Source organism: Zingiber officinale, chromosome 1A, assembly GCF_018446385.1.
Source record: "Zingiber officinale cultivar Zhangliang chromosome 1A, Zo_v1.1, whole genome shotgun sequence".
In the NCBI taxonomy this organism is placed as follows: Eukaryota; Viridiplantae; Streptophyta; class Magnoliopsida; order Zingiberales; family Zingiberaceae; genus Zingiber; species Zingiber officinale.
Window position 1 is genome coordinate 131888204 of NC_055987.1, and position 10083 is coordinate 131898286.

The window sequence follows — 10083 nt, forward strand, 5'->3', positions numbered from 1 at the left end:
AGTTATTTAAGGAAATAAATATTAGCTTTCCTTAAAAGGCTTTGCCTAGGAGGTGGTGGTTGCTCCCATATCCAAGAAGGTCATGTGCCTCGCCATGCAGTCCTGGAAGTCAATTTTGGAAATTAATATTTATAGAATTAATAACTTAGGTAGATTTGAATCAATAGTGTTAAGTTCCGCTTGCGATTCAAATCTAAACCTGGCGTTGGCAGAGTTTATCTTCGACTCAAAGTGTTGGGCTTCCTTGGTCAGCTAGTAGAGTGGGAGTTCCTGATCATGATTTTAGTTCTTTTCAACTGTAAGCACCCGCTTAGACCCTAACAATTGCTCAAAGCTAGTGTCCAAGTCTTTTTTCAACTGGGCCACCTCGGTAGTTAGATGCTCCACCAGGGCATAAGAAGTTTTGTAGGCTCGGTCGGCGCTCGAAGCTGTTGGTTCTCATTTTCGAGGATGGCTAGCGGCTGGCACATGGCCAAGATTTTCACCCAGTATTGTGTCCTAAATTAAACTTATTAACACCAATCGGGAAAACTAAATAAAAGACTTCGCTAAACTTACCCCAGTTAATTTCTGGGTGAATCCGTCAACAAGCTCCCCCGGTGGGATGGTCACCGCTCAGGTCATAACATCCACCCAGACCTGCGCGAAGGGACCTTTGATTGTAATTTAATGCTGGGGGAGTGCAACTTGACATCGTCTGGTTAGCACCACTTGTCAGTCTAAAAATGGAGGATAGCCTTGATGTGTCTACTGCCACTTAGAGTTGAGGGCGTTGAGGTGGCCGGGCGCTTGGATTTGGACTTCGGGGAAGAGTGAATGATGGACAGGGGTGCTTCAACGGCTGTCAGTGGAGGAGGAAGATAGGTGACTGACATCGTGATTATTGTCCCTGGCGGCAATGCAAACAACGAGGGATCCAGTTGGAAGAAGGAGGAGTCGACATCACAACCTCCCCCTCAGCAACCACAGGGGTGGAGGACTCCACTTGCTCAGATGGAGTTAGGGAAGTTGTTGCAGGGGCACGGGCTTGAAGAGATGATGTCGCAGAAAGGGAAGATGATTCTGCTCGGTGCCACTTACGACGTTGGATCAAAGGCTCACCCGACGTGGCCAACTCGGATGGGACCACAACCGGCGCCATGGATGGGCGCTCGGCTGCAACTTGCCCGTATGAGAAGCTACCTCGCTAATCGCCACCCAGCTTCCTCCTGCCTCGCTAACCGCCGCCCAGCTTCCTCCTGCCTCATCTGTCGGCTCGACCGACAATAGGTCGCAGCTCTCCAGCTCATCCATGGCCTTAGTGTTGATGTCTGTATCGGCAAGCTTACACTTGCCGCTTAACAACGCTCAGTTCAATATGTGATCTGTAAAAAATAAAGAGAAATAAGTTAGATTCAAAAACGACAGAAAGAATAAAGGACATACTAAGGGGGAGGGGAAGTCGCGTGTTCGGATCAAACTTAGCCTGAACACATACAAATTTCCCTCCAAAAGAAGCAGTGTATGTGATACTTCTGACCAAACAAACTTGAAGCTGCTTGGAGGTAGGTTGTCGATCTGTGGTACCCCCGAGCGGGGGAGGTTTTGACAGTTCAATCTGCCAACCGATTGAAAAGTCAGGTCAAGTGGGAAAACGAACACAGAAATAGTGCTCCTTCTAGTGCTTATTCGAGGAGGGCATTTTATCAAAATACACAACACCCACTCAGGATTGGAAAAGAAAGGTGCCCGGCTCAAAGAGTTTGAGATAATAAAAGTAATGAAATACATGAGGCACTAGAGGAATCTTGTACAGACGAAACAAAATGACAACCCCACACAACAATCTGAAGGAGTTGGGAATTAATTGATGCTTGGGAATATGAAAATATCTATACATTTCAAAGAAAAAAGGGTAGATGGAGAAGCGAAGGCCGACATAAAACTAGTCTTTGAAGAATGGAAGAAAACCATCCTGAGGTAGGTAAGGGCGGTCATAAGCAGAGGGGATGACGATCTGATAACCATCGGGAAAATGATAGGTCAGTTGCATTTGGGCAACCTCATCATCATTAAATTTGGACTCGTTAGAGGTGTACCATAACCCAAGGAGAGTTGGCGGTGGGGAAGGAGAGACAGCCATTGACCAAAGGAGAAGAATAGAAGATCAGAATACAGAGAAGGGACTTACTGGAAAAGGAGAGATCGGCGGCGATAAACAGAGAAGGAAGAACAATGAGACGAGGAAGACAAACACAAGGAATGCGATGGAGCAGAAGAAAAAGTCAAGGGTTTTAAAACTCTATGAACGGTCGACCCAAGCTATCCGATCGAGGGTTTTGGAAAATGAGGCTTCATCATGATCATTGAATTTGAAAAGGTAGTCATCACATCAAACTCTAACAGTCGCCTGTCATATCAAGCATGCGGCGACATGCAAGGGTGGCATGTGGCAGTCGTTTATAGGTGACATTAATAAGGAGGTCGAGGGCGGGCGTGACAGGCGTGCTTTACATTAATGGTTGGAGATTTGAACGGATTTCGAGAAATAATGGTGACATCAATGATAATTAAAAGACACTATGTGAGTTGAGTGGTTGGAGCAGGGATCGGAAAGAAGGCAGAACACGACTAAGTGTTGGTTATGATATCGCCGAGGAGCATTACAATCGAGCGACGACTATAAACTCTTGAAGCAGCAAAGATCATTGTCGAGCGGCAACTATATACTCTTGAATAAAGAAGATCACAATCGACCAGTGACTATAAACTCTTAAATAAAGGAGATCACAACTGAGCGACGACTATAAACTCTTATGAAACAAGTATTACATCTGAGTGACAGCTATAAATTTGGGAACAGTAGACATCATAGTCGAATGTCGACTCTAAACCCTAGCACAGTCAGTCGGGTAGAAAGAATGATATGTCACATTAATTGCCCAGTCAATCAGACTCTCCAATGGACTTATAGTGATTAGACAACAATTTAGTACATGGTGATTAGACAACAATTAAGTACATGGTGCGGTGAGGTTGATTTTATCGATTGAGTTATGGACTCTCCAATGGACTGACAATAAGCAATGAACATGCATAATCACACAGTATAAGAGCAATGTAAATATTAACTAAAAAGTTAAAATAGTGTACGTAGATATAATATTATTTAAAATTTGGAAGAGTTAATTCACCACACTAGATTAAAGGTAGCTATTTTCATACTATATATATTCTGATGCAATTTTAATTTAAAACACGCAGTAAGTAAACAATCTACACGCAGTGATTGATTACGTACAAGCGGTGATTAATTAGTAATGGTATGATGGAGCTTTCTTCTCCCTCAATGAATCTTCCAAATCAAGTGAAAAATATATATCCCTCACAAATATTTGAATGAATTCTAGTATTCCTTAACTAATCGGCAGATGACATTGGATTCAAAAGCAAAATTAAAAAGGAAAAGTTGGAGAGCTGACTACTAATTTAATTTTCTGAAGCGGTAGTACGAATTGTATAGTAAATAAACACGGTCTCGATCTTTTCCTTTTAACTGGCTCAAAACAGAGCAGTGAAGTTAGCGCATTCTGTTTTGCGCCCACGGTAATGCCACAGCAACCAGCTCCACGCATTCATTTCATGACGTACTAAAGGTAATGCGAGTACCTATATGTGTACACGCACATTCCCCCAATCAATAAGCACGCACGCCGAAGGGCATAAAAGATCGATGCATATAACTTTTTTCATATCTTGATCATTTGTACTAATTGTTGGTAGTTATTTATGATTTACCTTCTCTATGTTGACCTAGGGAGAAGTTAACGGAAATATTAGAGACGAACAAATCATCTTTTACCACATAAAATATCGATGCATATAACAAGTGTCCGTACACCTGGATGTCATCTCAGCCGGCCCCTAAACAGCCCACAGTAGCGTTGCTTTCTGAAACATAGTAATCAGTGTCATTGTGTCGAGTGGCGAAATGCAGCAAACGATGGAGGCTAGCTGTGGCGCCCATCATTCACTTCAATAAATTTAATTTTGAAGTGGCTAGCTGCTTCAGCTGGTATTTAATTAAAATAAATGTAACGTCGTCAGAGGTGTTTACTGCATTGATCTGTCTAGAGGTGTAATTGAGTTGAGTCGAGTCAAATATTTTGATGTTTGAATTTGACTCATTTATAATTGAGCCGAGCTCAAGTTTTATTTAACGAATATATTCATAGCTCACGAGCTTATTCAATTTTTTATCGAAACTAAACGAACTTAATAAATATAAATTATAAATGTAAATATTCATTAAAAATTAAATTATATATTTTTAAAAAATATAATATTCTCATTAAAATTTATAATTTTATTTTAATAAATAAATTTAATATATTTATCTATATTTTTTATAAGTAGAGTGTAAAATCTATAAATTTAATATCAAAACTATTATTATTTTTATTTAAAAATTGATTTATGAATTTAACGAACATGTTCACGAACTAATGAGCTGAATATTATGAAACTTGAGCTTGATTTATTTATCTTAACAAATCTCATTAAATGAATTTTTATCGAATCGAGATTCGAATAGCTCTCGAACAACTTGACTTATTTACACCCCTAACTCTGTCCTCTTGACTCTTGTTTGCTATATAAAATGACAAATGACAGCCCGTGAATAGAGTCTCCAGCCATTGCAGGCCCCAAGTCGCACATCTATCGAATACAAACAACGTGCGTCAGATCAGAATTGTGACATGGTACCGCTCGTGAGAATTAAAAGTACGCAAAGGTTGTCCGTTGGGAAATTTATAAACGGACTCGTGGAATAATTGAAGTGCTAATCATATTTTTTTTAGTTTATTAAAGGTACATCTATATTTTTTTATTTATTTATTTTTTTTTATGTTATCAAAAATATTCCTCTGCTAATCCCTCAATTTACTTCCGCGATCCAACCGTAAATAAACTAGATGCATTACAGTCGAGCTAGTAACAGCTGCTCAGCACTTTTAGTTAGAAATATTTGATTTTTTTAAAAATAATTTATATAATGTTATACCCATGCATAATTAATATATATATCATGATCGGATTTATTTTTAAACTTTTCTCTCTTAGAAATATAAAATTTATAAATAATTTTTCATATACACATACACAATCATTATTTTCTTATGCCACGTGCACTAAGTGATCTTATCTAAAATCGAGGGAGAAGATGTGCTAGATAAATGATTCTAATATTGACCATAAAAAGACTCTGAGATAGAAGAAAATGATCTCAAGGATTCCTTTCTGCACACACTAGAAATCAGGGGAGATGCTGCGCTGGGTAAATGACTCTATTGTTGACCATAAGAAGACTCTAAGGTAGAAGAAAATGGCCTCGCACGCTCCTTTCTACGCATACTAGAGAAAGCAAATGGAAACGTCAAAACGAGAACTAGGTAGAGATCCCTACACGGACACTTCGACACTTAAGTTAGAATAATAGCCAAAAATGGAGAAAAAGATAAACAGTAAATGAGTGAGCGTGTGCGAAGTAAAGCATATGGTAAAATATACTTGACCAACGGAAAGGACCTCCTTTTTATACTGACCCTTATAATCTCCTGAATAATGAGGCGTAAGAGAATATCTAGTGTTAGAAAATATCGAGTAATGAATGATGTATGACTATCCTTAGAGGAAGGTCTCATTGCGTGCATATGTGATGCAGGCCCAAGCCGTGTTGAAGCCCAATATGAGTCTTCAAATTTCAAACAAGCATAACTTTTGGCTCGAGACTCAGAATCAGGCTTTGTCTGTCGTCACGTGTGCAAAATTCAAAAACCTACATTTGTTACTGGTGAAACTGTAACCGTCAAATTTTTAGCACTAGGATTTGAATTTTGACAACACCAATTAGTCCAATGCTTGGACGACGCCTGTGGCGACTCCTACTCCAAGGCCCGTGATCGTTGATCACTTTCGTTGGACAATTACTATAGATTCATAAATAAGTACAAATATTAAGTACAATTGTAATATAATAAAGTTACCGACAACAATAGAAATAAAAGTCGTTTGTCGATTGTCAGAGCAGCAGTGGTTGAGTTGTTCCGGAGTAGTGCACACATAAAAAGATCGTTTTGAATGTGTTGTCCTGAAGCTGCTGGTCGACCCTCCTTTTATAGCCGAGCCAGACCTGATCCAAATCTACTAATCTAGGGATCAGTCTTTGACTCGACGCTGATCGGTCGATCGATCCAGGTGTTCGGTCAACCGAACCCTCTGAACCTGCCCAACTTCTCATCCAAATGCTTCTGCTCAGATAAGAGTCTTCGTTCGGTCGACCAATCTTACCATTCGATTAACCGGTCCCATTGACCTCACTGGCTTATCTGACCCGATCAATTCAGTCCGAAGATAATCCATCATTTGGTCAACTAAGCCACCCTGTTCAGTCGACCGATCCCCTGGTCAACACTTCACCACGATCTAGAATCTAATCTGTTCACTTAGTGGTTCGGTCGACCAATCCACACATTCAATTGATCGAACATGACTAAATCTGCCCCTACAAAAATGTTAGTCTTCCTACAAAACAGAGTTAAATAAATAGCAAATAATAAAGTAATAGATAACTTGATAGCCTTCGGACTGTCTGATTTTGACTTTTGGATTTCTCTATAACCCTAGGTTGAACCGATACATACTGTTCCCTCTTTGGGGAACGCATCGTTAACTACTGCTCTCAGGAGAGTTACCTTTTGTCAGACCGGTTCTCCAGACTGACTGGACTTTTGCTTAGCACCCGAGACTTCAGGTCTTCATACTGGACACTCGCTCTATGACCCATCAAGACTTTCACCTGGTACGCAACCACCAGGATTTTCACTTAGAGTCCTTGACTCTAGGATTTCGCCCAAAGTTCATGACCCGCCAAGACTTTCCACCTATGGTTACCACGTACTAGAACCTAGGGTTACCACCTCCTAGGGTTTTCTATCTGTTTAGAATCCACTAGGACTTTTGTCTAAGTATACTTAGGACCTTTACCTGCACACTTAGTTCAACACTTATTAGATCTCAAGGCAACTTAACTTTGAACTTTTTGTCATTATCAAAACACAGGTTCGATTATCTGGTGCTTCCTACACCAACAATCTCCTCATTTTTAATTATGGCAACATAATTCAAAGTACAACATATAGAAATAATTGCAAAAGAAATGCAATAAGTTAAGAGACATGTTAAGAGATTCGCTAAAGTTAAGAAATTCATTCATTTAATTTGAGATTCATTCATTTAATTTGTTAGCTCCCTCTTAATCACTTAACTTTATCTTCTCCTTAACTTTAAAATATTCTCTCTCCCCTTTTGACATATATCAAAAATAATTTCAAGAGAGTTAACAATAATTTCAAACAAACCATGTTTTAAAAATCTTAAAAGACACTTAGCTTTTAGAGGAACAAATTTGATAAACCTTTAAGTACTTAACTTTAGAAAGATTTATCTTTAAAAAATTTAACTAAATACTTAGTTTTAGAATTTTTTTTTTTAAAAAAAAATTTAACTAAATACTTAGCTATAGAAAAAACCTTCTTTTTAAAATATTTGAAGTTGCTTTTCAAAAATAGTTAAACTAAAAACTTAACTTCTTTTTAAAGCTTAAAAAACTTTTAAAAGATACTTAAAGATTTTGAAAAATATATTAACTTTATCCTTTAATAAAAAACTTAGACAAAAAAAACTTTAACAAGTACTTAACTTTTTGAAAAAATTTTAAACAAATCTAGTTAAGTACTTAGTTTTAAGAAAAGATTTCAGATAAACTTAGTTAAAAATACTTTTTCAAAAATTTATTTTTATAAATAGAAATATTTGAACTTTCTTTTTCAAATAAAATATTTAAAGTTACTTTTCAAAAAATTTAAAAAACTTAAAATACTTTGATTTTTGAAAATCAATTAACTTAACTCCCTTTTTCTCCCCCTTGATTAATTCCCCAAAATTGTTTAAGTAAATTATTTAAGTTTCGGTATGCTAGAGTCCAAGCATGAGTGTAAAAACAACTTCAAAACAAATATCTGTCTTTCTTAATAAAATGTCTAACCTTTAGTTACTAGCTATTTACCATGAGAAAGCATCTTATACTTGGTTAGTCACGTTAAGTAAGTGTTCCAGTTAGCTTGACTAATCACAGATAACTTAACTTGATTAATTTGACTTTGGTAGTTATTGCCTAGACTTATATTGATGCATAAACATAAGTATTGTGAAGTCCAGGCAGTACCCTATGCATCTCACACCATTCTAAGTATTTTTCATACACAAGCAAGATGATCATAGTATGCTTATGAGATGCTCTGGCTGAAACCTATGGGTACATACTTTCTAGAGAGAAAGTCCTAGGCTAATTCCAATCTTTGAAAATACTAGTAAATTTGGGAGTTTTAAAAATAATTTTCCTAGAATTTAAAAAAAAGACATGATTTTGAAAAGATAAAAAGTAAAAATTGACAAATTTTAATATACTCTACTGTGCACATCCCTAATTCTCTTTTAAGTATACTGAACTAGTTCAGGTAAGAGTTTTGTGAAGATATCAGTTAGGTTTGATTTAGACTCAATATAGTCAAGTATAATGTCACCCTTAGCGATGTGATCCCTTACAAAGTGGTGTTTAACTTCTATGTGTTTAGTCCTTGAGTGGTGAATTGGATTGTTAGTTAAATTTATTGAACTTATGTTATCAATTAAAATTTTTATATTTTTTATTCAAGTTGATAATCTTTTAAGGTATGCATCATCCATAGCAATTGAGATGCACATTCTCTCATGGCTATGTATTCTGCTTCAGTAGTGGATAGAGCAACACAGTGTTGCTTTCTGTTGGATCAGCTTACTAAGCACCGACCTAGAAATTGGCAGCTTCCACTTGTACTTTTCTATCTAATTTACATCCAGCATAGTCTGAGTCAGAGTATTCAACTAAGTTAAATGTGCTAGTCCTAGGGTACCAAAGGCCTACACTTATAGTCCCATTAATGTACCTTAGGATTCTTTTTACATTGGTTAAATGTGATTCTTTTACACAAATTGGTATCTAGCACACATACCTACTGCAAATAAAATATCAGGTCAGTTTGCAGTTAGGTATAGTAGACTTCCTATTGCACATCTATAGTATTTTAAGTCTACTAATTTTCCTTTTAAGCCATAATCAATTTTAACATTAATTGTCATTGGGGTACTTATATTTTTTGAATTTTCCATTCTAAATTTTTTAATTAATTCCTTAGCATATTTAGTTTGAAAGATATGAATTTCTTCTTTTGTTTGTTTTATTTGTAAACCTAAAAAGAAATTGAGTTCTCCTACTAGACTCATTTCGAATTCATTTTCCATTAATTTGATAAATTCTTTTAAGAATTTTGTATTTGTTGTGTAGCGACCCACCTTCTTTACTACTACCACTCTCTAGAGGTGGACGCTACTTAACTGCTAACTCTACTTAACTGGTGTGATCGAAACCACGAGGAATCTCTACCGAAAAATTTCGGCAGAGTCTCCCCTGTACCGGTGACCATATCCGTAAATACATACAGAGTATACTCAGCCACAGGCGGCTGGAACATATATTTTCACAACCACGCAGTTTAATAAATCAAATCTTGTAAGTAATGAAAAGCGGAAACATAACTTCCTACTACAAAATTTTCTTATCAACTTAATAAGAAATTAAGCTAAACAAATTCTTAAACTAAGTGAGTTCTTTAGCTAAGTCTCAAGGATCTCCATAGTCCACACATCACACACCGTCACAGCATCTCCTTGTCGCCTTCTTTCTTATACTTTAGCTTTTCCTTTATCTGCAGTAGGAGGAAAATAGTATCTATAAGCTAAAAGCTTAGTGAGCGCTATCCTACTCACAAAAACGCGATATGCATGTATATAAATAAAAACATGCTAAAACTAAATGCTAACATGTAAAGCTACTCATGCTCATAAATAGCAAAGAAATCAACTAACTAAAAAGCTAACATGTATAGCTACTCATGCTCATAAATAGCAAATGAATCATGCTAACTGAAATACTAAACATGTATA